The sequence below is a fragment of the Staurois parvus genome, unplaced genomic scaffold (genome assembly GCF_062004578.1).
Source record: "Staurois parvus isolate SC_StPar_1 unplaced genomic scaffold, SC_StPar_1.0 ptg000114l, whole genome shotgun sequence".
Lineage (NCBI taxonomy): Eukaryota > Metazoa > Chordata > Amphibia > Anura > Ranidae > Staurois > Staurois parvus.
In genome coordinates, this window is record NW_028317910.1 from 5,942,121 (window position 1) to 5,967,212 (window position 25,092).

The 25,092-nt window shown below is 41.7% G+C and overlaps 1 protein-coding gene across 15 annotated transcripts in view; it reads left to right on the forward strand.

Moving 5' to 3' along the window:
- Positions 1-2,194: 2,194 nt before the first annotated feature.
- Positions 2,195-25,092, forward strand: part of ERC1 (ELKS/RAB6-interacting/CAST family member 1) — a 352,762-nt gene continuing 329,864 nt past the window's right edge. For all 15 annotated transcript variants that reach the window (XM_089671795.1, XM_089671801.1, XM_089671796.1 and 12 more), the window contains exon 1: positions 2,195-2,329. The gene's annotated coding sequence lies outside the window, so the exon portion shown is untranslated. The remainder of the gene's footprint in view (positions 2,330-25,092) is intronic.

Below are 25,092 nucleotides of genomic sequence, written 5' to 3' on the forward strand. Positions count from 1 at the left end.
CCTGATGATCAGTGTAGCCCCATCAGTGCCACCTGTCAGTGTCCATCAATGCCAGCTGTCAGTGCTCATTAATGCCACCTGCCAGTGCCCATCAGTGCCACATATCACTGCCCATCTGAGCTGCCTTTCAGTGCCACCTATTAGTGCCACCTATCAGTGCCAGTCAGTGCCACCTATCAGTGCTGCCTATCAGTTCACATCAGTGCCAGTAAGTGCCACCTATCAGTGCCATATATGAGTGCTGCCTTTCAGTGCCCATCGGTGATGCTTGTCAATGTCCATCAGTGCCACCTACCAGTGCCTCCTCATCAGTGCCGCCTATCAGTGCCCATCATCAGTGGAGTAGAAAAATCACTTATTTACAAAATTTTAAAACAGAAACTAAGAAAAAATGCTTTTTTTAAAAAAATTTTCAGTTGTTTTTGGTTTGTTTAGGAAAAAATAAAAAACCTAGAGGTGATTAGATACCACCAGAAGAAAGCTCTATCTGTCTCAAAGAAATTATATACATTTCATATGGGTACAGTGTTGCATGACCGCGCAATTGTCATTTAAAGTGTGACAGTGCTGAAACCTGAAAATTGGCCTGGGCAGGAAGGGGGTATAAGTGCCCTGTAGGCAAGTGGTTAAACGATAGGCTAGTGATACAAAGGAGGTTTGTAGTTGTCTGTCTAGGGTCCAGGCAGCCAGCAAGACATTAGCTAGGATGCGTTGCTGATTCTAGTTGTAGTTGAGTCTGCTGCAATATGGAAATCAAAGTAAAAGGTGGCCTGGCTTTTTTTCCATGACAGTTGTACACAATACCACCATGTGACAAGAACCCTGCTTGCAATAAACCCTGTCTCCAGACCATTCATTTTATTAAAAATCTTCCCATGAGATTATGTGTGCATTTAATGTATTTTAGGCATGATATTGTGCTGTAAAGTTTTCCTTTGTGTAGACACTGAAAAGCCCTGAGACTAGTTACTGAGTGCTGCCATATTACATGGATAGACTCAGCTGTCATTCAAGTAACACTCGATAGTACTTCCCATTCCAACTACATAAAGGTTATGTAGGAGAGTGAGGAGTGGAGTAGCTGGGCCAGCATAGACATGAAACTAGCAGATATGAACAAGTGCAAAGAGGGAGGGGGCTGTCTTAGGGAACTGTTTCAGGTACAGGTCTCTCCTGGAACTTTTCTACAAAATTCAGGTACATTGAGGTGCATTGTAAGTAAATAAAAAAATTAATTTATGGAAAGAAAAAACATGCTGCAATTAATAATTTAAAGTACTCATCTGTTTGTACTTTTACCTGTAATTGTTATACTTTGAGACGGGTCTCTTTGAACTGAATCTCGTCAATTATACTCTTGTCTAACTTATTAATATATGTATTTACACAGCACATATATATTGTACATTCACATCAGTCCCTAACCCTCAAGAAGTGTAAAATCTAATGTCCCTAACTTACATTCATACATATACTAGGGACAATTTTACCTACCAGCATGTCTTTGGAGTGTGGGAGGAAGCCCATACAGGCACAGGGAGAACATTCAGCCTCCAGGCAGGTAGTGCCATGGTTGGGATTTGAACCACACTAGCACTGCTAGGCAGATGTGCTAACCTCTTATCCACTGTGCTGCCCAGCCTTAGCACTTATTTGGTCATCCTCTTTACATCCAGGGGTTCAGTTCTCCCCCCCTTTTTTTGTTTGTTTGAGCCAGAATTAGTATGTTGTGCCATTAAAATGTTTACATTTCCATAAATCATCAACATCCAAGATTAAATTTTATCATGTTCAAAAACCCTCCCCGAAAACTAAAAGGCAACAATGATGTCAGAATTCAAAATGGCTGCTCTCATGTCTATATCAATGACAGGTCCTCTTTATAATTATTGCCGTGCATCATAAAACCGTTTTATTTCACATTGCAGGGGGGCGTTATACACATCAGGGTCGGAAATAAGGCTTCTCCTTCTTATTCTGCACACTTAGCAGCAGGCTGGCCAGAGGACACACTGACATCCTTTTAGCCTTCTTGACCTTCTTAACATGGCGGCCGACGGCGGGACGATCCGGAAGAGCCGCATAGCCTATCGGTCTCTCTCCGCCCAGAAGAATGACGTAACGCTCCCTAGCTGGCGTTGCGATGCCAGTCACGGAGCGGGTGGGCGGGGTGGAGCCGGATGGGCGGAGGCTAGTAGTGGACGGGGCAGGGAGAAGGGTGTACGGTGTCCCAGTTGGGACATTCCGCTCGGCTGGGGAAGGCGCACGTCATAGCCCGATCCGCTCTCCGCCCTGGACCGGAGTGAGGGGAGCAGGGATAGCGGAGCAGGTGAGGCGGGGGATGAGGTGCCCGGTGATGGGGGAGTCGGGGGTGATCACGTGACGTAACCCATCACATGAGTAGACACCCAGTCTGATCCCAGTACACCGCCCGGATGGGGGGGTATTCTACTGATATGGGGGGGGGGGGGGGGAACAGTACTAGGCTCTGCCAGCATATGACATCAATACTATACCGGGCAATGCCAGCCTATTATATTTACACTGTGCTGGGCACTGCCAACCTTTCATGTATACTATACTGGGCACTGCCAACCTTTCATATATACTATACTGGGCACTGCCAACCTTTCATATATACTATACTGGACACTGCCAACCTTTCATATATACTATACTGGGCACTGCCAACCTTTCATGTATACTATACTGGGCACTGCCAACCTGTCATGTATACTATACTGGGCACTGCCAACCTGTCATGTATACTATACTGGGCACTGCCAACCTTTCATGTATACTATACTGGGTACTGCCAACCTGTCATGTATACTATACTGGGCACTACCAACCTGTCATGTATACTATACTGGGCACTGCCAACCTGTCATCTATACTATACTGGGCACTGCCAACCTTTCATATACACTATACTGGGCACTGCCAACCTTTCATGTATACTATACTGGGCACTGCCAACCTTTCTTGTATACTATACTGGGCACTGCCAACCTTTCTTGTATACTATACTGGGCACTGCCAACCTTTCATGTATACTATACTGGGCACTGCCAACCTTTCTTGTATACTATACTGGGCACTGCCAACCTTTCATGTATACTATACTGGGCACTGCCAACCTTTCATATACATTATACTGGGCACTGCCAACCTGGCATATATACTATACTGGGCACTGCCAACCTTTCATATATATTATACTGGGCATTGCCAACCTTTCATATATACTATACTGGGCATTGCCAGCCTTTCATATATACTAGACTGGGCATTTTTGACCTTTCATATATATTATACTGGGCACTGCCAACCTTTCATATATACTATACTGGGCACTGCCGAACTTTCATATATATTATACTAGGCACTGCCGACCTCTCATATATACTAGATTGGGCACTGCCAACCTGTCATATACACTATATTGGGCATTACCAACCTTTCATATATACTATACTGGGCATTGCCAACCTTTCATATATACTATACTGGACACTGCCAACCTTTCATATATACTATACTGGGCACTGCCAACCTCTCATATATAATATACTGGGCATTGCCAACCTTTCATATATACTATACTGGGCACTGCCAACCTTTCATATATAATATACTGGGCACTGCCAACCTTTCATATATACTATACTGGGCATTGCCAACCTTTCATATATAATATACTGGGCACTGACAAACTTTCATATATAATATACTGGACTCTGACAACCTTTCGTATATACTATACTGGGCACTGCCAACCTTACATATATAGTATACTTCATATATATTATACTGGGCATTGTCAACTTGTCATATACTGGGCACTGCCAACCTTTCACATATATTATACTGGGCACTGCCATCTGTCATATATTATACTGGGCACTGCCAACCTTTCATATATATTATAATGGGCACTGCCACCTGTCATATATATTATACTGGGCACTGCCAACCTTTCATATATATTATGCTGGGCACTGCCAACCTTTCATATATACTGTACTGGGCACTGCCAACCTATCATATACACTATACCAGACTGCCAACCTGTCATATATATTAATCTGGGCACTGCCAACCTTTCATATATATTATACTGGGCATTGCCAAACTGTCATACTATACTGGGCACTGCCAACCTGTCATACTATAATGGGCACTGACAACCTTTCATATATACTATACTGGGCATTGCCAACCTTTCATATATACTATACTGGGAACTGCCAACCTTTCATATATACTATAATGGGCATTGCCAACCTTTTATATATAATATATTGGGCACTGTTTCATATATGCTATACTGGGCACTGACAAACCTTCATATATAATATACTGGACTCTGACAACCTTTCATATATACTATACTGGGCACTGCCAACCTTTCACATATAATGTACCAGGCATTGCCAACCTGTCATATATAGTATACTTCATATATATTATAGTGGGCATTGTCAACTTGTCATATTATACTGGGCACTGCCAACCTTTCACATATATTATACTGGGCACTGCCAACCTTTCATATATATTATAATGGGCACTGCCACCTGTCATATGTATTATACTGGGCACTGCCAACCTTCCATATATATTATGCTGGGCACTGCCAAACTTTCATATATACTATACTGGGCACTGCCAACCTATCATATACACTATACCAGACTGCCAATCTGTCATATATATTAATCTGGGCACTGCCAACCTTTCATATATACTATACTGAGCATTGCCGACCTTTCATATATACTATACTGGGCATTGCCGACCTTTCATATATATTATGCTGGGCACTGCTAACCTTTCATATATACTAGACTGGGCACTGCCAACCTTTCATATATACTATACTGGTAATTGCCAACCTGTCATACTATACACTCTTTCATAAATACTAGACTGGGCACTGCCCAACTTTCATATATATTATACCGGGCATTGCCAACCTGTCATATCAAACTATAATGGACTCTGCCAACTTGTCATATATAGTATACTGGGCACTGCCAAGCTTTCATAAATGCTGTACTGGGCATTGCCAGCCTGTCATATATACTATACTGGCAACTGCCAACAAGTCATATATGTTATACTGGGCATTGCCAGCCTGTTCATAAATATACACAGTATACTGGGGCACTGTCAGTCTGTTTTATATATTCTGCACTGGGCACTGTCAGCCTACTTATATATAGTATTCTCAGCACTGCCAACCAGTGCTATGTGTATCTGTGTATATTTTTAGTGAAAGAGTAGTGGCAGCCATATAGATGATACAGGGCACTGCCAACCTATGACATATACATTATCCTGGGAACTGACAGCCTGTTTTATACTGTAAACTATATGATGCAATACCAGCCTGTTATATAGAATACTGGGCATAGCCCATGGGTGATGTTTACAATATGGGTACTGCCAGCCTGTCATATAAACTATACATGGCACTATCAATTGGTGAAGTGTACTATACAGGTCATTATTAGCCAGTCATATACAGTATACCACCCTTGGTATGGTCAGCCTATGATATATTGTACTGTCATAGATACTAGGCACCCCCACTCTGTCATATATATATATATATATATATATATATATATATATATATATATATATATATGCTGCACATGGCACTGACAGCCTATTTTATACATTATAATGGCCACTGAAAAGGTGAAGTATACATTTTACAGGGTACTGTGAACTTGTTGGTACGCTTTGCTTCAATTATAATGGGCACTATTACCAGCTTGTGAACTACATTATACTGAACACTACCAGTCTGTGGTTTACATTACAGAAGTTACCAGCCTTTAGATGTCATGCTGGCATTTATGCCCCACGATATGCAGCGTGCTTGTGGTGTGTATATACATATATATATATATATATATATATATATATATATATATATATACACACACACACAGTTAGGTCCATATATGTTTGGACACAGGCACAATGTTAGTTTGTTTCTGGTATTTACCAAAACATATTCAATCTATAGTTAAATATTGGATATTGGCTCACAGTATATCTCTAAACACTGCAGAATTCATCCGGTTGCTTCTGTCACATCATCAATAAACACCAATGACCCAGTGCCACTGGAAGCCATGCCTGCCCATGCCATCACACTGCCTCCACCATGTTTTACAGATGACGTTGTGTGCTTTGGATCACGAGTTGTTCCAAGACTTCTCCACAGTTTTTTCTTCCCGTCATTCTGGTACAGATTAATCTTAGTTTCATCCATCCAAAGAATAATTTTACAGAACTGGTCTGGCTTTTTTAGATGTTTTTTGGCAAAGTCTAATCTGGCTTTTCTATTCTTCAGGCTTACTAATGGTTTGCACCTTGTGGTGAACCCTCTGTATTTGCTCTCGTGAAGTCTTCTCTTGATTGTAGATTTTGAAAATGATACGCCCACCTCCTGGAGAGTGTCCTTCACTTGTCTGGATGTTGTGAATGGGTTTTTCTTTACCATAGAGAGGATCCTGCGATCATCCACCACTGTTGTCTTCCATGGACGTCCATGTCTTTTTATGTTGCTGAGCTCATCAGTGCGTTTTTCTTTCCTCAGAATGTATCAAACTGTTGATTTGGCCACTCCTAATGTTGCTGCTATCTCTGATGGATTTGTTTAATTTTTGAAGCCTTACAATGGCCTGTTTCACTTGCATGGACAGCTCCTTTGAACACATGATGTAGGTTCACAGCAATAGATTCCAATAGCAAATACCACACTTATCAACTCCAGATCTTTTACCTGCTTAATTGATGAAGAAATAATGAATGAGTAGCCCACACCTGGCCATGAAACAGCTTTTTATTCAATTGTCTAATTACCTTGGTAATTGGTATCTTGAAAAAGGGGGATGGCTACTCTTAAGAGCTGTAATTCCTAAACCCTTCCTCCAATTTGGATGTACATACCCTCATATTAAACTTGAGAGTGTGCACTTTCAGCCCATATCCATTATATAACTGTAGCTTGAATATGTTTTGATGAATACCTGCTAAAAATTAAAATTGTGCCTGTGTCCAAATATACATGGACCTAACTGTGTATATGTGTGTGTGTATGTGTGTGTATATATATATATATATATATATATATATATATACACACACACACACAATATTTTGCAGTGACAGAATTCATCCTAAGTGCTGTCATGGCTGTGATTTGTCACATTTTAATCTGCTAGTTAATGCCAGGCTGGGTTGACTTTGCTCTTGCTTGGTGTGGTTAAGAAAGGGCTTGCTTTGGTCTGAACTTTCATATGAGTTGTGAATGGCACTGCCCGGATGTGATACAAGCGTTACAGGGTTTTGCCAGCATCTTGATATAGTTTATTTTGGGCATAGTTAAACTGCTGGGTTATTCTGGGCACCATCAGGCTCTGATCTGAAGTATACTTGGGATTGCTGTGTTCTGATATGTCTGGCTCCACTTGGCTTTTTCAACCTAAAACAAGTCATGATTGGGCTTATGTGAGGATCTGAATATTCAGTTTTAAGTTATAATTATAGGGGCTTCCATATGAAAGATATATGTATACTTAGCTTTATTTTGTCAGTATGTTTCTTTTCAGCTAGAGTCGGGGGCAAATAAACAAAACAAAATTCTTTTGATATTTGAAATGTTGACATTAGCTACACAGGCAAATGTAAGAGCTCACATAGTGTCTCCCAGCCCCTGAGTGTGCATCATGATGTTGGCTTTTATTCTATAGGATCACTGAGTGGGCATCAAAAACACATAATCCAGTCCACAAATGTAAGCAGATGGTGAATGTGGTGGGGGGAGGGGTGGCTTACGGTTGAGGGGTGGAAGTAGGGCTATAATGTTTCTGATAGTGAATCATTTTATAAATGGAGAAGTGTAGGATTGGAAAAAAAATAACACACATACTTGCCTTCATGTGATGCTGCCGTTGTCCCACATCAGCTCTAACACCGACAACTGAGTGGTCACTTGACCACTGATTGCTCATTTCTTGGTCTGCTTGGTACAGAGAGAGCAGGAAATGTCAGTCACCTTCTTCTCTGCCCCTCCAGAACACACTGGAGCACCATGCTGGAGAGATTGAGCCAGCTGCTGATCAGGCATCTAGGTGAATTCCGACAATATTGTTGGGATCCTCCCAGATCCTGGAGCGGCTCTGCTACATCATCTGATAACGGGCTATAGAGTCTGGGGCACAGGGGAGAAAAAGTAAGTGTGCTCATGTGATCCACAAGAGAAGTATAGTCATACTATTCTTTTAAAGGAACTCAAGCCAGTTCATTTCGAGGATCTGCATTCCTTTTATCAAAGCAGACCAAGTCTGTTGCAGCTGTGATCTAGAGGATGCAAGTTAAGATGGTAAGTATTATACTCACAAAATGGACTAAAGTACATGTTCATCTCATGAAAACAGCACAGTACAATCCGCAAAACATCATGACGTGAAAGAACGATGGAGCCTCAACAGGCCTACCCTGGGCTCTGAGGAAGAGGATAACCCTTGAAACTTGTCAGCCTGTTGAGATTCCATCATTCTTTCACATCATGTTGTTTTGCGGATTGTATTGTGCTGCTTTCATGAGATGAGCATGTACTTTAGTCCATTTTGTGAGTATAATACTTACCATTTTATACATTAAAGCCACTTATTAAGGATAATGTACCAGGCCAGTGCTCCCTCTGTTTGGTTGTTAACACAGAATCTGGTGCAGCTGTGCATAGTAACCAATCAGCTTCTAACTTCAGCTTGTTCAGTTAAGTTTGGCAATAAAACTTAGAAGCTGATTGGTTACAATGCATTGCTGCACCAGATTCTGTGTGCACCAGTTTTGGTAAATCCCCCCCAAGCAGATTCACAATTGGCAACTTTGGTTGTGTTGGTTATACCTTCTGAATCCTCATTATAAAGAGGATAAAACCCTTCTAATTCGGAGTGGTGTGCTCCCTTTTTCAATCCTCCTGTATTGTCTTTTACACTGGGAGGCATCAGGTAATTATGTGGTAATGTACATCTTTTATATGTAAGACTCTACAATTATACTAAAATAAGTCTGGATAATTTTTGAATAAGTCCAGTTGTGACTGTTTCTCTTTAATCCTCAACATTCCTCTACTATTCCTTAAACTGCTCATAGATGGATTGAAATTCCTTGCTGAACTGGCCGAATGTTGATCCATGTATGGGCATTGTGGTTGTACAGAAGTCGATCTACCAATCGACTCCTGTACAACCATCCTCCTGGAAAATTTCCTCTCGATCAGCGCTGTTAGAATACAATGACACATCTGGAGGATTCCCCCATCCATCTTGAACATGTGGATGGGGGAATCAGGTCAGTTTTTTCATTCAGCCCACTGGTTGAACAGAAATAAATGACTCATTTATGGCCAGCTTCAGTCCTGCCAAGCTGTGATGAAGTTCTGAGGGATGCATCCCACACACAGCTTGGCTGTGTGTGGGTTCCTGTTGAATGTTACCAGAATGCTATGAGTAATTCTTAGTGGGCACTGCCAGCCTGATATAGGTAATTGTATATAGGCATCGTGAGGTTATAAGATTGGAATTTCAGAAAGAGTTCAAACAAATCATACTATGAATTTGCTGGGGTGGAGCTGGTAGCATTAAGCCTTGACTGTGATTGATTAGAATGGTTGATCAGTTAACAATAATGGTCGATGATCCTTTACCACCATAAAAAGTATACTGCCTGTTACTGCCTACCTAAATGGAACGTTTCTTGATTTCAGGCTTTAACTAACTTTTTATGTTAAATGCCATAGTGACTTAAATGGTTGTCATTAACATGATGGTGTTGTGCATATATATGTATGTGTGTGTATATACACTGCTCAAAAAAAATCAAAGGAACACTTTGAAAACACATCAAATCTTAATGGGGGAAAATATCATGCTGGATATCTATACTGATATGGACTGGGTAATGTGTTAGGAATGTAAGGCTGCCCCATTGTTTAATGGAAATGAAAATTATCAACCTACAGAGGACTGAATTCAAAGGCCCCCTCGAAAATCATAGTGAAAAAATGATGCCGCAGACTAGTCCATTTTGCTAAAATTTCATTGCAGCAACTCAGAATGGTCCTCAGCAGTTTGTATGGCCTCCACATGCTTGTATGCATGCCTGACAACATCAGGGAATGCTCCTAATGAGACAATAGATGGTGTCCTGAGGTATTTCCTCCCAGACCTGGACCAGGGCATCACTGAGCTCCTGGACAGTCTGAGCTGCAACCTGGCGGCGTCAGATGGACTGAAACATGATATCCCAGAGGTGTTCTATTGGATTTAGGTCAGCCGAGCGTGGGGGCCATTCATTGGTATCAATTCTTTCATCTTCCAGGAACTGCCTGCATACTCTCGCCACATGAGGCCAGGCATTGTCATGCACCAGGAGGAATCCAGGACCCACTGCACCACCGTAGGGTCTGACAATGGGTCCAAGGATTTCATCCCAATACCTAATGGCAGTCAGGGTGCCATTGTCTAGCCTGTAGAGCTCTGTGCGTCCCTCCATGGATATGCCCCCCCAGACCATCACTGACCAACCACCAAAACGGTCATGCTGAACAATGTTGCAGGCAGCGTAATGTTCTCTGCGGCTTCTCCAGACACTTTCACACCTGTCACATGTGCTCAGGGTGAACCTGCTTTCATCTGTGAAAAGCTCCGGGTGCCAGTAGCTGACATGTCAATGCTGGTGTTCAATGGCAAATGCTGTCGAGTTCTATGGTTTCGGGCAGTGAGAAAAGGGCCCACTAGAGGATGTCAGGCCCTCAGTCCACTCTCATGAAGACTGTTTCTGATTGTTTGGTCAGAGACATTCACACCAGTGGCGTGCTGGAGGTAATTTTGTAGGGCTCTGACAGTGCTCTTCCTGTTCCTCCTTGAACAAAGGAGCAGATACCTGTCCTGGCGATGGGTTAAGGTCTTTCTACGACCCTGTCCAGCTGTCCTACAGTAACTGCCTGTCTCCCTGAATCTCCTCCATGCTCTCGAGACTGTGCTGAGAGACACAGCAAACCTTCTGACAATGGCATGTATTGATGTGCCATCCTGGAGGAGTTGGACTGCCTGTGCAATCTCTGTAGGGTCCTGGTATCGCCTCATGCTCACTGACCCTAGCCAATTGCAAAACTAGTGAAAAACAGTCAGAAAAGATGAGTAGAGAAAAAATGTCAGTGGCCTCCACCTTTAAAACCATTCTTTTTTTGGGGGTTGTCTCATTTTTGCCCATCTAGTGCACCTGTTGTTAATTTCATTAACACCAAAGCAGATGAGACTGATGAACAACCCCCTCTGCTACTTAACTGACCAGATCAATATCCCAAGAGTTTAATTTACTTGATGCTATATTCTGATTGAAAAGTGTTCCTTTTTGAACAGTGTGTGTATAAACACTGGCAACTGTGTGTATGTGTGTGTGTGTATATATATATATATATATATATATAAAATATTTTACAGATCTTTTTCCAGATAGTTTTGCGTTATTATTAGTAAAACTGGTTGAATATGGTGTAAAATGTCCAGGGTAGGGGCACAATGGAAACAATTTTGCAGAAAACCAATCACTAGTCTAAATGTAGCACTGAGAGGATGTAAATTATAGTATAAAATTGCAAGAATTTTATTAACGAATTGCATAAAATGATTACACATAGTAATCCATAAAAAATACCAGATGGGGTACATATACAAAGGTCATATATATCTTATGACCCCTAATTTTTATTAGAAATACCATTAACAATATACATTTATAGACCTATGTGAAAGAATTTCATGGAAAATTTTTCTTCTTTTAGGACTGGGTTACACTATTATGAATAACCAAAGGTTTGTATGGCAATCTGTGATAAATACATACGATGGGATGAATAAATTTGTGGCACTTCAAAACTTTTCAAAGTTCATGTTGTAGGACAATTATAAAGAGTGAATCCCTTGATAGGGACTATTGGATTTTCTTGTTTAGATATCTCCAAACAGCGGTAATTGGTGCAGGTTCTAAGATGCCATGCTTGGTGAATATGCAGTAAAAGTGTTCTTCCTTTTTGGTGTGGGATTAGTCCCAGATTAGATTTGGCTTGCAATGCATTGCCTATGCCATAGGTGGATTGTGAGTTCGCTAAGGAAGCAGTCCTGTTTATGAAAGAAAATTAACCACTATGCTTTTTTTATTTTTAGTAGCATTGCCTGCCTGGCTTCTAGGATTTGTGTCATCCTGCCTTCCCATGGGACCCTTTACACCTATGGGTGAATTGTGTTCAAAGTGATTCTAAATACTCCCTTTTTTTAAATATATAAATAAAAAGGAGATTTATACTTACCTGCTTTGTGCAATGGAATTGCACAGGATGGCCCCAAAGCTCCTCTTCTCGAATCCCCCTGCCGGTGCTCCTTCACTCAGTTGCATGCCCCCATAGAAAGCTGCTTTCTAAGGTGTCACTTGTGCAGGCTCGCTCTCAAGCCTCACTGTCTGTGTCTATTGACACAGACACTGGGACTATGCCCTGCCCCCTTATCACTGACATTTATTGACAGCAGCAGGAGCCAATGGTAAGCCTGTGAGACAAGAAAGTGAGGAGAGAGAGAAGAGCTGCAGACAGGCACAGTGCTGGATCGAATGAGGACTCCGATAAGTAAAAATTGCCTCAACATTTTTTTACCTTAATGCAAGGAATGCATGGAGGTAAAATTTGTTTAGGGTTTATAACCACTTTAAGGTAGCTATTTCACTGTGAGAAGGCCCTTAAAATGACAGCGAATGGCTGGAATTCTCCAGTATAGGTGATTGGTTATGCTACTGATGTTTGTTGGCTGAGATTGTCAGCTGTAAGTGTATCTTCCCCTCAGTGTTCAAATGATCACCTCTGGATCAGATATATTAGATTGTGTCAAGCCTAGGACATAACTATGGTATAAAGTTAATTGGCTTAAGAGATACATATATATGTGTGTGTGTGTGTGTGTGTATGTGTGTATAAATATATACTGTACATAGTCCTTTCAGACTCATATTGCTATCTGCACTTTCCTATCCAAGACTTGATCTAGAATCGAATTAGTCTGTTGGTGGAACCATTTACTCTCCAAGACCCCAATCTCAATATCTCCTTTTATGTTCTGCGCAGAGTGAGTCATTCATAGATATAATAAGGCGGTCAGGCACTCATCTTGGCCAAGTGCTGGTGTTATCTCAGAGAATTGGTGGCATTTTGTGGATAAAGACCAACTTGGTGGACTAACTTTTTCCCTACTATTAATCAGTGAATGCAGTCTGGTGAATTCCTTCATCCTGTCTGAGGCAGACAGAGAGACATCTTCCTGTTTCCAGTTTACAAAGGAATCTGCTGGGTTTTTTTGTCTGCTAAAGTCAAATTGGTTAATCTGGTTGGATGATCATTGCTACGACTTAGAGTACCCTTATGACCTTCATGCAAATCCATATCCCATTCTTCTGGCAAGTTAAGCTGGGCATTGTAGTTCTTCAGCAACAGAGTGGTTCTAAAGCCTGAAGGTTCTTTACCTTCATGCATTCTATACATGAAACTGAAAAACCTTCAGTGTTCAGCTACCCCCTCCCCCCCTTCCCTTCCCTCATACTCACCTGGGTCTGAGCCCAATCCAGCGATGTGCAAGAGAGCATAAGCTCTCCTTAGCCTCTGCCTCCTCCTTGACTGAGACTCAGCAGCGGGAGCCATTGGCCTAGGAGGCCAAGCTGCACTCTGCGTGTCTAAAAGACACACAGAGGTGGCTTGGGAGCGAGCACGCACACACGCACGCAGCTTGCTCTGGGGGCACTCAGCATGGGGGACAGGCCTTTAGCTCCCGTGGGGTACCTGAGAATAGGAGTATCAGGGATGCTCTGTGCAATACCATTGCACAAAGCAGGTAAGTAAGACATGTTTGTTATTAAAGAAAAAAAAAGTAAATCAGAACCTTTACAATCACTTTAAACCTGTTCATAAAAAGCCAAAACTTTTATTTTCTCCCCAGTTTTTTTAGCCCATTTTAAACTGTTTGCATTTTAACACTCTAAAATAGATGTGTTGTGATTTCCTGTATTAAAACGATCATTTCTGTTCCTATCTCAGTGCTACAGTGCAGCATGTTTTTAAAAACACGTTTTAAAAGCACATGATTTAGTGCAGTGGGAGGCCCATAGGAGTCAATGGGAACACGCAACGTTTTGTTTTAATTTGTTCACCAACAGGTAACAAGGTTTAGTCAATGGCTGTTAAACCCTATCCACACCAAATTCAAAAACACATTGAAAACATGCGCCTGTGCGTGGAAATGCATGCCAATGCATAAAGGAAAAACTTGTTAATCTGTAACAACGCATCTGCCTACACATAGATCCAAATGGGCCTCTATTTTTTTTCATTTGTTGCCTATTTATCAATAATAATAAAACATAAAAATAAAATTATTATTGATGATGATGATGATGATGATGATAATAGTAATAGCATAAACATAATAATATTAATACAAAAAGGCTCTTTTTAAAATTCTTTACTGGATATATTCTGCTTGCAGATGGTGGGAATGTGAAAAAGGACTTTTTTTACAGTGACAGTTTTTTTTTTTGTTTTTGTTTTTTTACACGTTTTTGTTTTGGTGACTACATTGCATTTGTCTGAGAAAATAAAAATGTGGTAAAGGAACTTTTTTCAAAGTGTTTTTTTTTTCTTACCTTTTGTATTTTTTGCTTGTTTTATTTCCTTGACAGTATTTTGTTTTGCCTGTTTACCATTTGACACTTTTATAAATGGTGGTAAGACCAGAGGTGACAAGTGGCAGGAATGAAATGCTATCTTTTGCCAGCTGCTTCATAAATGACCACCCCACCTTACTGACTTTTTCCTCAGATTCCAGGTTTATGCGTTTCAGTTCACGACAAGCTTGACCTTTAATTTAATGTCATCATCTGGTGCTATTGAAACGTCCTTTAACCCTTGACGTACTGCCCTGTTCGCTTCTTGAAAGCCGCAGAGCTCCGAGTGTTTTCCTGGTGGTCTCGCATCTCTCCCCAGGCTGTGACAGAGCAGAAAAATTACACGGTGACATCATCCTGTCTCTCCTGATATAAAGGCTCGGCAAGAGAGAAGGAGAAAAACCTTCTCAATAACTGGCTGCAGGCCTCTGCTCCGGTTCATGCCAGAGTCGAGATTTCACTGGAGTGTCTACCTGTCATTGGGAGAACGAAGAACAGATGCACACTATTAGGGTCCCATGTTTCGTCTTTTCTGTTACTGCCTCTATCCAGAGGTTCAGTGGCAGACAAAGCTGGCTGCCTTTTTGGGTGTCATTGCTTAGAAGGTCCATTTACACTAGTTTTGCATTTGCATTGCCTGTGATTTTCAGCTCCTTGCATTTTCATGTGTTCTGCCTTTTTTCTGCTAATGAAAGTCAAATAAAGTAGAGGTTGTAAGTGGGTGGGGGCTTGTTGGCATGTGCTAAAATGAATGACAATGCATGGTGCATGTATTTTTGCATTCACTGCCATTCAAGCTTATGGGGCTAAACACATGTACTGATGCACCAAACAAACGCACCTGTATTGTTTTTTCCAATGCATGGCAGCTCACTGCACAGTGTGTGAAAGGTCCCCTATAAAAAAAAAAAAGTCAGTCTTATCATACCTTCTCATGCATTGGACAATGCGGTGTGAACAAGGTCCTAAACAATCCATGGTGCATTTACACATTTTATGTTCTTGTTAAAAAGAAAACCCCAAAAACTGCAATATGCATGTTTTCCAGCTTTTCCATTCATTTAGCCTGCTTAATGCAGAGCTGTGTGAAAATTTCTAAACCACCCTTGCACTGGGCTTTCCCCTGCACTGCAAGAGTTGAGAACCCAATGCCCATTTTTGTCTAGGATACCGTTAAAAACCATTTTTACATAGCTTATCCCTTGGTCCTCTGGCAGTCAACAATGAGGACTGTTGGTCCTGCATTGCATGCGATAATGTCAGAATATCTGTGACTGATGAAGCACCGAAGAGAAGCAGCTTCAGGGGACTGATCACATGGAGTGGAGGAAGCCTGGGGGAACAAGGGTAAGGTAAAGTGATTGGAAAGTATTTTTTAAATCACTAAACTATTATGTTTACCTTCTCTGTGCTGTATATTTCACAGAGCAGCCGCGATCCTTCTCTTCTGGGGTCCCCTGCAGTCGCTCCTGGCTCCTTCTCCTCTCCATGTTCCTCCATAGGAAGCTGCTTCCTTTTGGGGCTGCACGTGCAGGCCCTAAGCCATGCTGCCCTTGTCCATAGACACACACAGCGCGGCTTTGCCTTGCCCTTGCTCCTGTGGTGATTCACAGGATCTGACTGACAGCAGCAGGAGCCAATGGCTCCTGCTGCCCCAGCAAAGCCTGTGAGAGTGGCCAGAGAGGAGAGAGTCGCTATTGAGGGGCACAGCGCTGGATTGAGTGAGGACTCAGGTAAGTAGATTGCAGGGTGAGGGGGAAATACTGCTACTGGAACCTTTTTTAACTTATTGCAGAGAATGCATTAAGGCAAAAAATGTTTAGGCTTTAGAACCACTTTAAGTAGAACTGTATTTAAAGGTACCGTAGACAGAAAAGAGCATGTAATCCTTGCAGTGCAGGAGGAGCTTTGCCCCACTGCAGGGGTAGTTTTAAATCTTACCTGGAGTTCAGCTTTTAAAAGGATATTAAAGAGGTAGTAAACACTGTTTGTTATCTTGTAGCTACAGATAAGTCAATGATAAGGGTTACTGGTAGATACAGTAAATATCTCCTAAACATGCGTTCCTTGCCTCCATGGCCACAGGTGTATAAAATCAAGCACCTAGGCATACAGACTGCTTCTACAAACATTTGTGAAAGAATGGGTCGCTCTCAGGAGCTCAGTGAATTCAAGTGTGATACCTTAATAGGTCGCCACCTGTGCAATAAGTCCATATGTGATATTTCCTTGCTACTAAATATTCCGCGGTCAACTGTTAGTGGTATTATAACAAAGTGGAAGCAACTGGGAACAACAGCCAGGAAGTGGTAGGCCACGTAAAATGACAAAGCGGGGTCAGTGCATGCTGAAGTGCACAGAAGTCGGCAACCCTCTGCAGAGCCAATAGCTAAAGACTTCCAAACTTTGTGTGCCCTTCAGATTACAACAACAATGCATAGAGCACTTCATGGAATGGGTTTCCATGTCTGAGCAGCTGCATCTAAGCTTTACATCACCAAGTGCAATGCAAAGCATCGGATGCAGTGGTGTAAAGCACGCCGCGACTGGACTCGAGTTGTGGAGACGTGTTCTCTGGGTTGTCCAATCACGATTCTCTATCTGGCAATCCGATGCTGGATGAGTCTGGGTTTGACGGTTGCCAGGAGAATGGTACTTGCCTGACTGCATTGTGCCAAGTGTAAAGTTTGGTTGAGGGGGGATTATGGTGTGGGGTTGTTTTTCAGGGGTTGGGCCCCTTTAGACCCAGTGAAGGGAACTCCTAATGCATCACCATATCAAGACATTTTGGACAATTTCATGCTCCCAACTTTCTGGGAATAGTTTGGAAATGGCCCCTCCTTCTTCCAACATGACTGCGCACCAGTGCACAAAGCAAGGTCCAGAAAGACATGGATGAATGAGTTTGGGGTGGAGGAACTTGACTGGCCTGCACAGAGTCCTGACCTCAACCCAATAGAACACCTTTGGGATGAATTAGAGTGGAGACTGCGAGCCAGACCTTCTCGTCCGACATCAGTGCCTGACCTCACGACATCAGTGCGCTTCAGGAAGAATGGTCAAACATTCCCATAGACACACTCCTAAACCTTGTGGACAGCCTTCCCAGAAGAGTTGAAGCTGTTATATCTGCAAAGGGCGGGCCAACCCAATATTGAACCCTACGGACTAAGATTGGGATGCCATTAAAGCTCATGTGTGTGTAAAGGCAGGCGTACTGATACTTTTTGGTGATATAGTGTATTTACATGTGTAGCAGCCAGTGATGTCACCGGAGGGTCCGCACTACGCTCTCAATGGACAGCATGCCATTCTTTGAGAGAGCTGTGCCGCAGCCGTCGCTCCCATGCACATGTGTTGTAGTGATGTCATCACAGCTCAGCCATTTAAACGGCCTAGCCCGCGAACCCTAAAGGAAGACCAGGTGAAGATGGAATCCCTGTCAGCAGTGACAGCGTGCCGCTGGAGGAATCCATTTTTTAGTTAAGTGCTAGTATGTGGAACCTGCTGGGGACCAGTTTATGTATTTTTTTATTGCAGTTTACTACTGCTTCAAACAGCCTGAACACCTCGCAAGCTTACATTCGCTGCGGTGTCCCTGCATTTCACTTTGCTACGTAGATGTCAACAGGGTTAGTTCACCATTTAACAAAAAATAATAAATGCACGTTTATTGCAGGTAATAAAATGTGCATTTACTATTTTTTGTTTTAGGAGCCTGGTAAATATTGTACCAGCGATCAGCAGATCGCAGGTGTCCTGCATATTGTCAGTGCAATCTGTCTGCCCGTACATCGTACTGGCAGGCAGTTTTACATTGACCGAAAGAATCCATGAACTACCACAGCTCTCAACAGATCATTGAAAACTACAAGCCGACAGCTGCAAAAACTCAGTACTTGTAGTTTCCCATTCACAGAACTCTGTGACGCGGCCGGAACCTGTAACGGCCCTGTTTTTTTTTTAAATTGTGATAGCTAATGGAGGTAAGAAGATCCCCCGCTAACTGTCACAGCAGGGGGAGGGAGGAACAAGGGGTTCAGGGTCTGGTCCTACAGTTACATGTTATACCTTGAATATGGGTGTAACAGGTTACAAAAGGTGAACCTATCCTTTACTTTTCCTTACTGTATGTACGTCCTAACAACAATCTTTTCTTATTTGCTTTCTTTTTGTTATGGTAAATATATAATTGAATGTGTTTTCTTATCTGTTTAAAGTGAAAAAAAAAATCTTTTGATCCTTGTGAGCTGATAACTTTTTTTGTTCTTTGCCTGTGTCTATCCATTACATTGTTCCCAACTGTCTCTAAGAACTACAGAACCCCTCCCACCTCCCATTTGTGCTCTTGTGTTTGGATACAATTCACATCCAACCATCAGTAAAACATGAAATCTCTAATCCTGGACTACATAGCATTCCAGTAACCAGAGGTTCCTTATAGCCCCCTGCTTGGATAAACACAGTTTTAAAAATAAGCAATTTCCATTCTGTGAGGTTTGTTCCGCTCGAGCTGCATGCCAGCGAATGGTATTCCCAATTTCACATAAGCGGTGGCAGTGAAGAGCTGTTGTTTGCAGTGGCAACACGCCTTTGTGTTCTGTGTAATCCTAGCTGTCAGCTATGGCCTGTTTGTATAAGCCGTTGTGCCTACAGGGCATGGAGGGTGATGCCAGATACTAATGTTACCTTTACTATCTTTGCATAATACACAATTGCAATGTAGCGACTGACCATAGAGGTTACTCTTTGGCTAAACATTTTTTATTAAAATACATAATATCTTTATATGAATCTGGTAACTGTTTAAAGTGAACATGTGAACAAAAAACATGTCTGCAATTATTACCAAAAAAACCCCAAAAAACAATTGGATTGAGTTTTCTCCAACAGGATAAAATTCCTTCTTGATCCTTAGGCAATCGGATAACATCCTGAATCAAAACTCTACAATGTTATGTCTTGCGAATATTAGTATTTTGCACAATTACAAATGCATCCAATTTTTTTTTTTAAACCCAATTGCGGGGAATACAGGAACGTAAACGCAGTTAAATTACTCTAAATACAATCAGGTGTATCAAAACTAAAGGTGTTTAATATCTTACCTGCCATTCATACTTATGCAGGCCATAGACGGGTCGAAATTTTTTTTTTTAGTGGGTTAATTGGTCGGCCGTTTTTGGGGGTTTTGGCACATTTTTTTTATTGGTAAAGTTGGAAAAAAATCGAAGAAGAAAAAGAATTCCAGTCCGTTATTATATTTTATATGAAAAGAATTGCGGTTGCAACATTGTATCTATTTGTATCTGAATAAAAACATCTGTATCCAAAATGGATACATTGTTGCAACTGCAAGACTTTCATGTCAAATATAATAGCGGAGCTCTCTGCAGGGACAGAAGTAATTAAATGCCGGCCGTAGACGGGACGAAAATCGGCCGATTTGTTTTGGTGGTAACGTTGGCCTATTGAACGACCGATTTTCGTTTTTTTTTTTTTAAACGGCCGGTTTTCAACCCATCTATGGCCTGCATTAGGCCTAGTTTACACTTGCCATGGACTTAACCGCTTGTTGTCACTGTCCCCCTCCAAGTTGCACAGACAGCCGTACTGTGGTATACACATGCCATGGCTGTGAAGCTTTGAATCAGAAAACTGGTCCCATCCCCTCATTTAAGTAGGTATTCTTACACAAAAAGTACCTTCTACTGCTACCAGCGCTTTTATTCTCAAAATTCCTTTTATTATTTTGCTGTTGTGATATGACTTCCTGTTAGCGGGTGGCTGCGTCCATTCTCCATGGTCCCACTATATGTAGGAACATAACCACCCTCTCTTGCTTGATTCAAGGATGAACCAGGGACTATAGGATGTGTAGTGTGCATAGCGCATTGGACGTGGCCACAACTAGCATCCACTGTTCATTCCAAACAAACAAAAGTGAGGGGGAAAATGAGAGGTTTTGGGGGCTCACAGAGTATGTTAGAAGGAGGCAGAAAAACAAAGTAAGCCCTGGTTCACACTGATGCGATTTCTGATGCGAAGAACATTCGTTTCTATGGAGGCTGTTCACATATGTGCAGTGCAAATCCAATGCACTTTGAAGAAGGGTCCTGTGCGAGTTTAGTGCGGTTCAGTTTGTAGTTCCACAGAATTGAATGGAATCTGTATGCTGTGGACTCTAGGAGATTCCAGTAACTAATGCACACTGGAGCTGCTCCTGAAATAGCACTGCAAAATAGATTCAACTTGCACTGCATCAGTGTGAACCTAGGCTAAGAAATGAATCCATTAAAAATAGATCACAGGGCCACAGTAATGGATCTGTATATTATATTTTTGGAGTATATCAATAGTGTTTAAAGTGTTACTAAACCCAGGACCCTGCATTCACTATATCTGCTCTCCCACAGTACACAGGACATAGAAATGCAATTATTTTAGTAAATATAATCTGCTAAATACCTTTTCTCTTCAGCAATATATAGCAGTCTTGTGACTTGATATTATCAATGTCCAGCAAAGCACTGGTTAATCTTGTAGGAGGAGTTTTCATTCTCCTCTAACTGTCCTATGAGGCTGCATGACCCCCAACCCTCTGTCTGGAGAGCCCTGATTGGCCCTGTGCTAATCACATGCACCCTCAAAAAACAAAAACTCTCTAGCAATACACACCAAACAGAAAATGTTCAGACTTGTGGCTGCTCCAACTATGGCAGATGGATTGGGGACGGTAAAAAAAAAAGGAGAGGATCAGAGAAGACAGGATCAAACAGCCTTTTTACACAAAGCAGAGGATTAACCCCTTAGGTTCCACAGTGAGTATAACAAGCGAGCTTTACTGCATATACAGACTGACGTTACTGTTGTGGGTTTAGTAGCACTTTAATGTAACTTCAGCAGCCTTTACCAACAAAATGTTGCAACATAGGTAATACAGTAAATGTCACTGCGCTGTTTCATTGGTTGCCAGACAGAGCTGGCTTGCATTTCCATCGCTCACCAGGCAGTCCCTGGCGCTTGGGTCTTAAAACATAACTGAAAAGATTTTTTTTGAACAATGTCATTGTTCTCTTTATTTTTTGATTTTTTTTTTTTCTATATAAACCAAGATTCTATTAATCTGTATTAATCTGATATCAAGTCTCCCAGATAGAAATTTCATTTGCGTTTTTGCTTTGATGGGATTGAATTTTTTTCATTTCTGTCTTTCTCAGGGTCTGCTGCTGTGTGATTGCATTTTAAACCATCAGTGTGCTGAGTTGTCCTGGAGTAAATTGTGCATTGGATGCAATTTCCTGGAGCATCACCAACTCAAACTGTAATCTCTTTAGCACTTTCTCTGCCCCTTTTCCTACACAAACACCTCTTAATGCCTGTCTCGCATGCTGAAAACAACTTTCTGGGCAAACTGCAGTATTCAGACCTTGTGGGTACATGTTCATCACACGTGACCTAGGCTCTGGGCATGTGTTATAGCTCCTGTGTTTGGCCAAGATTGTTCTTAGCTGACATGTTTTGTCTTGCTGAAATCCAGCATTGAAGGCTTACTCCACTCAAAAGTGGTATTTTCTTTCTTGCTAGATCTTTTTATTGACAGTTCTTTCCACTTTGGAAAGCTTTTCCTCACTTCAGTCCAATCAGTGTGTTTTCATGATCACAAGATTACTATGTGTGTCTGCTATGGCAAAGTGATAATATGAGGCTGTTAGGCCAAACAAACTGTATCACTCCAGCTGTCAGGGTATTTGTTCTTTGCACACAGTATCATTTTAAGGCTCCATGCACACTAGCGTTTTTTTAAGCTCCTAGAAGCTATTATCAGCATATTTGTTCTGCTCCTAGAAGCTACAGTTGCAAGAAAAAGTATGTGAACCCCTTGGGATTACGTGGAGTTTCGCATGAATTGGGCATAAAATGTGCTCTGAACGTCATCTAAGTCACAACAATAGAAGAACACAGTCTGCCGAACATAATACTACACAAACATTAGATGTTGCCATAGTTTAATTGCATATAACATGTAAACATTCACAGTGCAGGGAGGAAAAATTATGTGAACCTTTGGACTTAATAACTGGTTGACCCTCCTTTGGCAGCAATAACCTCAACCAAACGTTTCCTGTAGTTGCAGACCAGACCTGCACAACAATCTGGAGTAATTTTGGATCACTCCTCTTCACAAAACTGTTTCAGTGCAATATTCTTGGGATGTCTGGTGTGAATCGCTTGCTTAAGGTCATGCCACAGTATTTCAATCGAGTTGAGGTCAGGACTCTGACTGGGCCACTCCAGAAGGCGTATTCTGTGCTGTTGCAGCCATTGTTTTGTTGAATTACTTGTATGCTTTGGGTCATTGTCCTGTTGCATCACCCATCCTCTGCGGAGCTTCAGTTGGCGGACAGATGGTCGTTTTCCTGCAAAATGTCTTAATAAACTCTGGAATTCATTTTCCCATCAATGACAACAATCCGTCCAGGCCCTGAGGCAGCAAAACAGCCCCAAACCATGATGCTCCCTCCGCCATGTTTTACAGTAGGGATGAGGTTTTGATGTTGGTGTGCTGTGCCTTTTTTTCTCCACACATAGTGTTGTGTGTTCTTCCCAAACAACTCAATCTTGGTTTCATCTGTCCACAGTATATTTTGCCAGTAGTGCTGTGGAACATCCAGGTGCTCCTTTGCAAACTTCAAACGTGCTGCAATATTCTTTTTGGACAGCAATGGCTTCCTCCGTGGTGTCCTCCCATGTACTCCATTCTTGTTTAATGTTTTCCTTATTGTAGATGTGTCAACAAAAATGTTAGCATGTGCCAGAGATTTCTGTAGGTCTTTAGCTGACACTCTGGGATTCTTCTTTACCTCATGCAGCATTCTGCGCTGTGCTCTTGCAGTAATTTTTACAGGACGACCGCGCCTAGGGAGAGTAGCAACAGTGCTAAACTTTCTCCATTTGTAGACAGTCTGTCTTACGGTGGACACATGAACATCAAGGCTTTTGGAGATACTTTTGTAACCCTTTCCAGCTTCATGCAAGTCAACAATTGTTGATCGTAGGTCTTCTGAGAGCTCTTTTCTGAAAGGCATGGTTCACATCAGACAGTGCTTCTTGAAACCAGTAAATCCAAAACAGGTGTGTGTTTTTTAAGGGCAGGACAGCTGTCAGCAACACATCCATTATCACCACACTGATTGGAGTCAAGGTTGGCTCACTCCTGGCTCCAATTAGCTCTGGGAGAAGTCATTAAGCTAGGGCCTCACATACTTTTTCCTCCCTGCACTGTGAATGTTTACATGTTATGTGCAATTAAACCATGGCAACATCAAATGTTTGTGTAGTATTATGTTCAGCAGACTGTGTTCTTCTATTTTTGTGACTTAGATGACGTTCAGAGCACATTTTATGCCCAATTCATGCAAAACTCCACGTAATCCCAAGGGGTTCACATACTTTTTCTTGCAACTGTAAATAGTGTTATCCTATGTGTTCATGCACACTATTTTAGGTTATTAGCATTTTTTGAGCTTCAGCTTCAAATTGTTTTTGTAGAGTTTTTTGCAATGTTTTTCCAACAGAATTACATTACCAATCTTGACTCCAAATATTACCCAAACCGTCCTCTCCGCTCCTCTTACGACCTCCTGCTCTCTAGCTCCCTTGTCTCCTCCTCCCATGCTCGTCTCCAGGACTTCTCCAGAGCCTCCCCATTCTCTTGAACTCTCTACCCCAATCTATCAGACTATCGTCTACCCACTTTTAGGCAATCTCTGAAAACCTATCTCTTCAGGGAAGCCTATCCTGCCTTCAGCTAATAACGGAATCTTCTATTCCTCATACGAGTCCATCCCTCACAGTTATTACCTTTTGTACCACCAGCCCCTCCCTCTTAGACTGTAAGCTCCAAGGAGCAGGGCCCTCTTAACCCTCTTGTATTGTTGCTGTATTGTCTCCCGTTATATTGTAAAGCGCAGAGCAAACTGTTGGCGCTATATAAATCTTGTATAATAATAATAGCAGAAAAAAATGCTAAATGCTTGAAAACACTGCTAAATTCTACTAAAACGCAAAAACTAAAACAGCTTTTATCTAGCTTTTTGTTTCTTTCTTCTACATGTACTGAAAAAATGCTAACGCTCCTAAACGCTCCTAAAAAATGCTATTACCAGCGTTTTCTATCCAGGGTTTTTCCCAGTGTTTTTCCTAGTGTGCATGGAGCCTAAAGAAGATAATACAGTGTTTAAAAAGATAATTTTGTTATAAATTTTATGTATTGGCTGCCTATAATAATTATCTAAA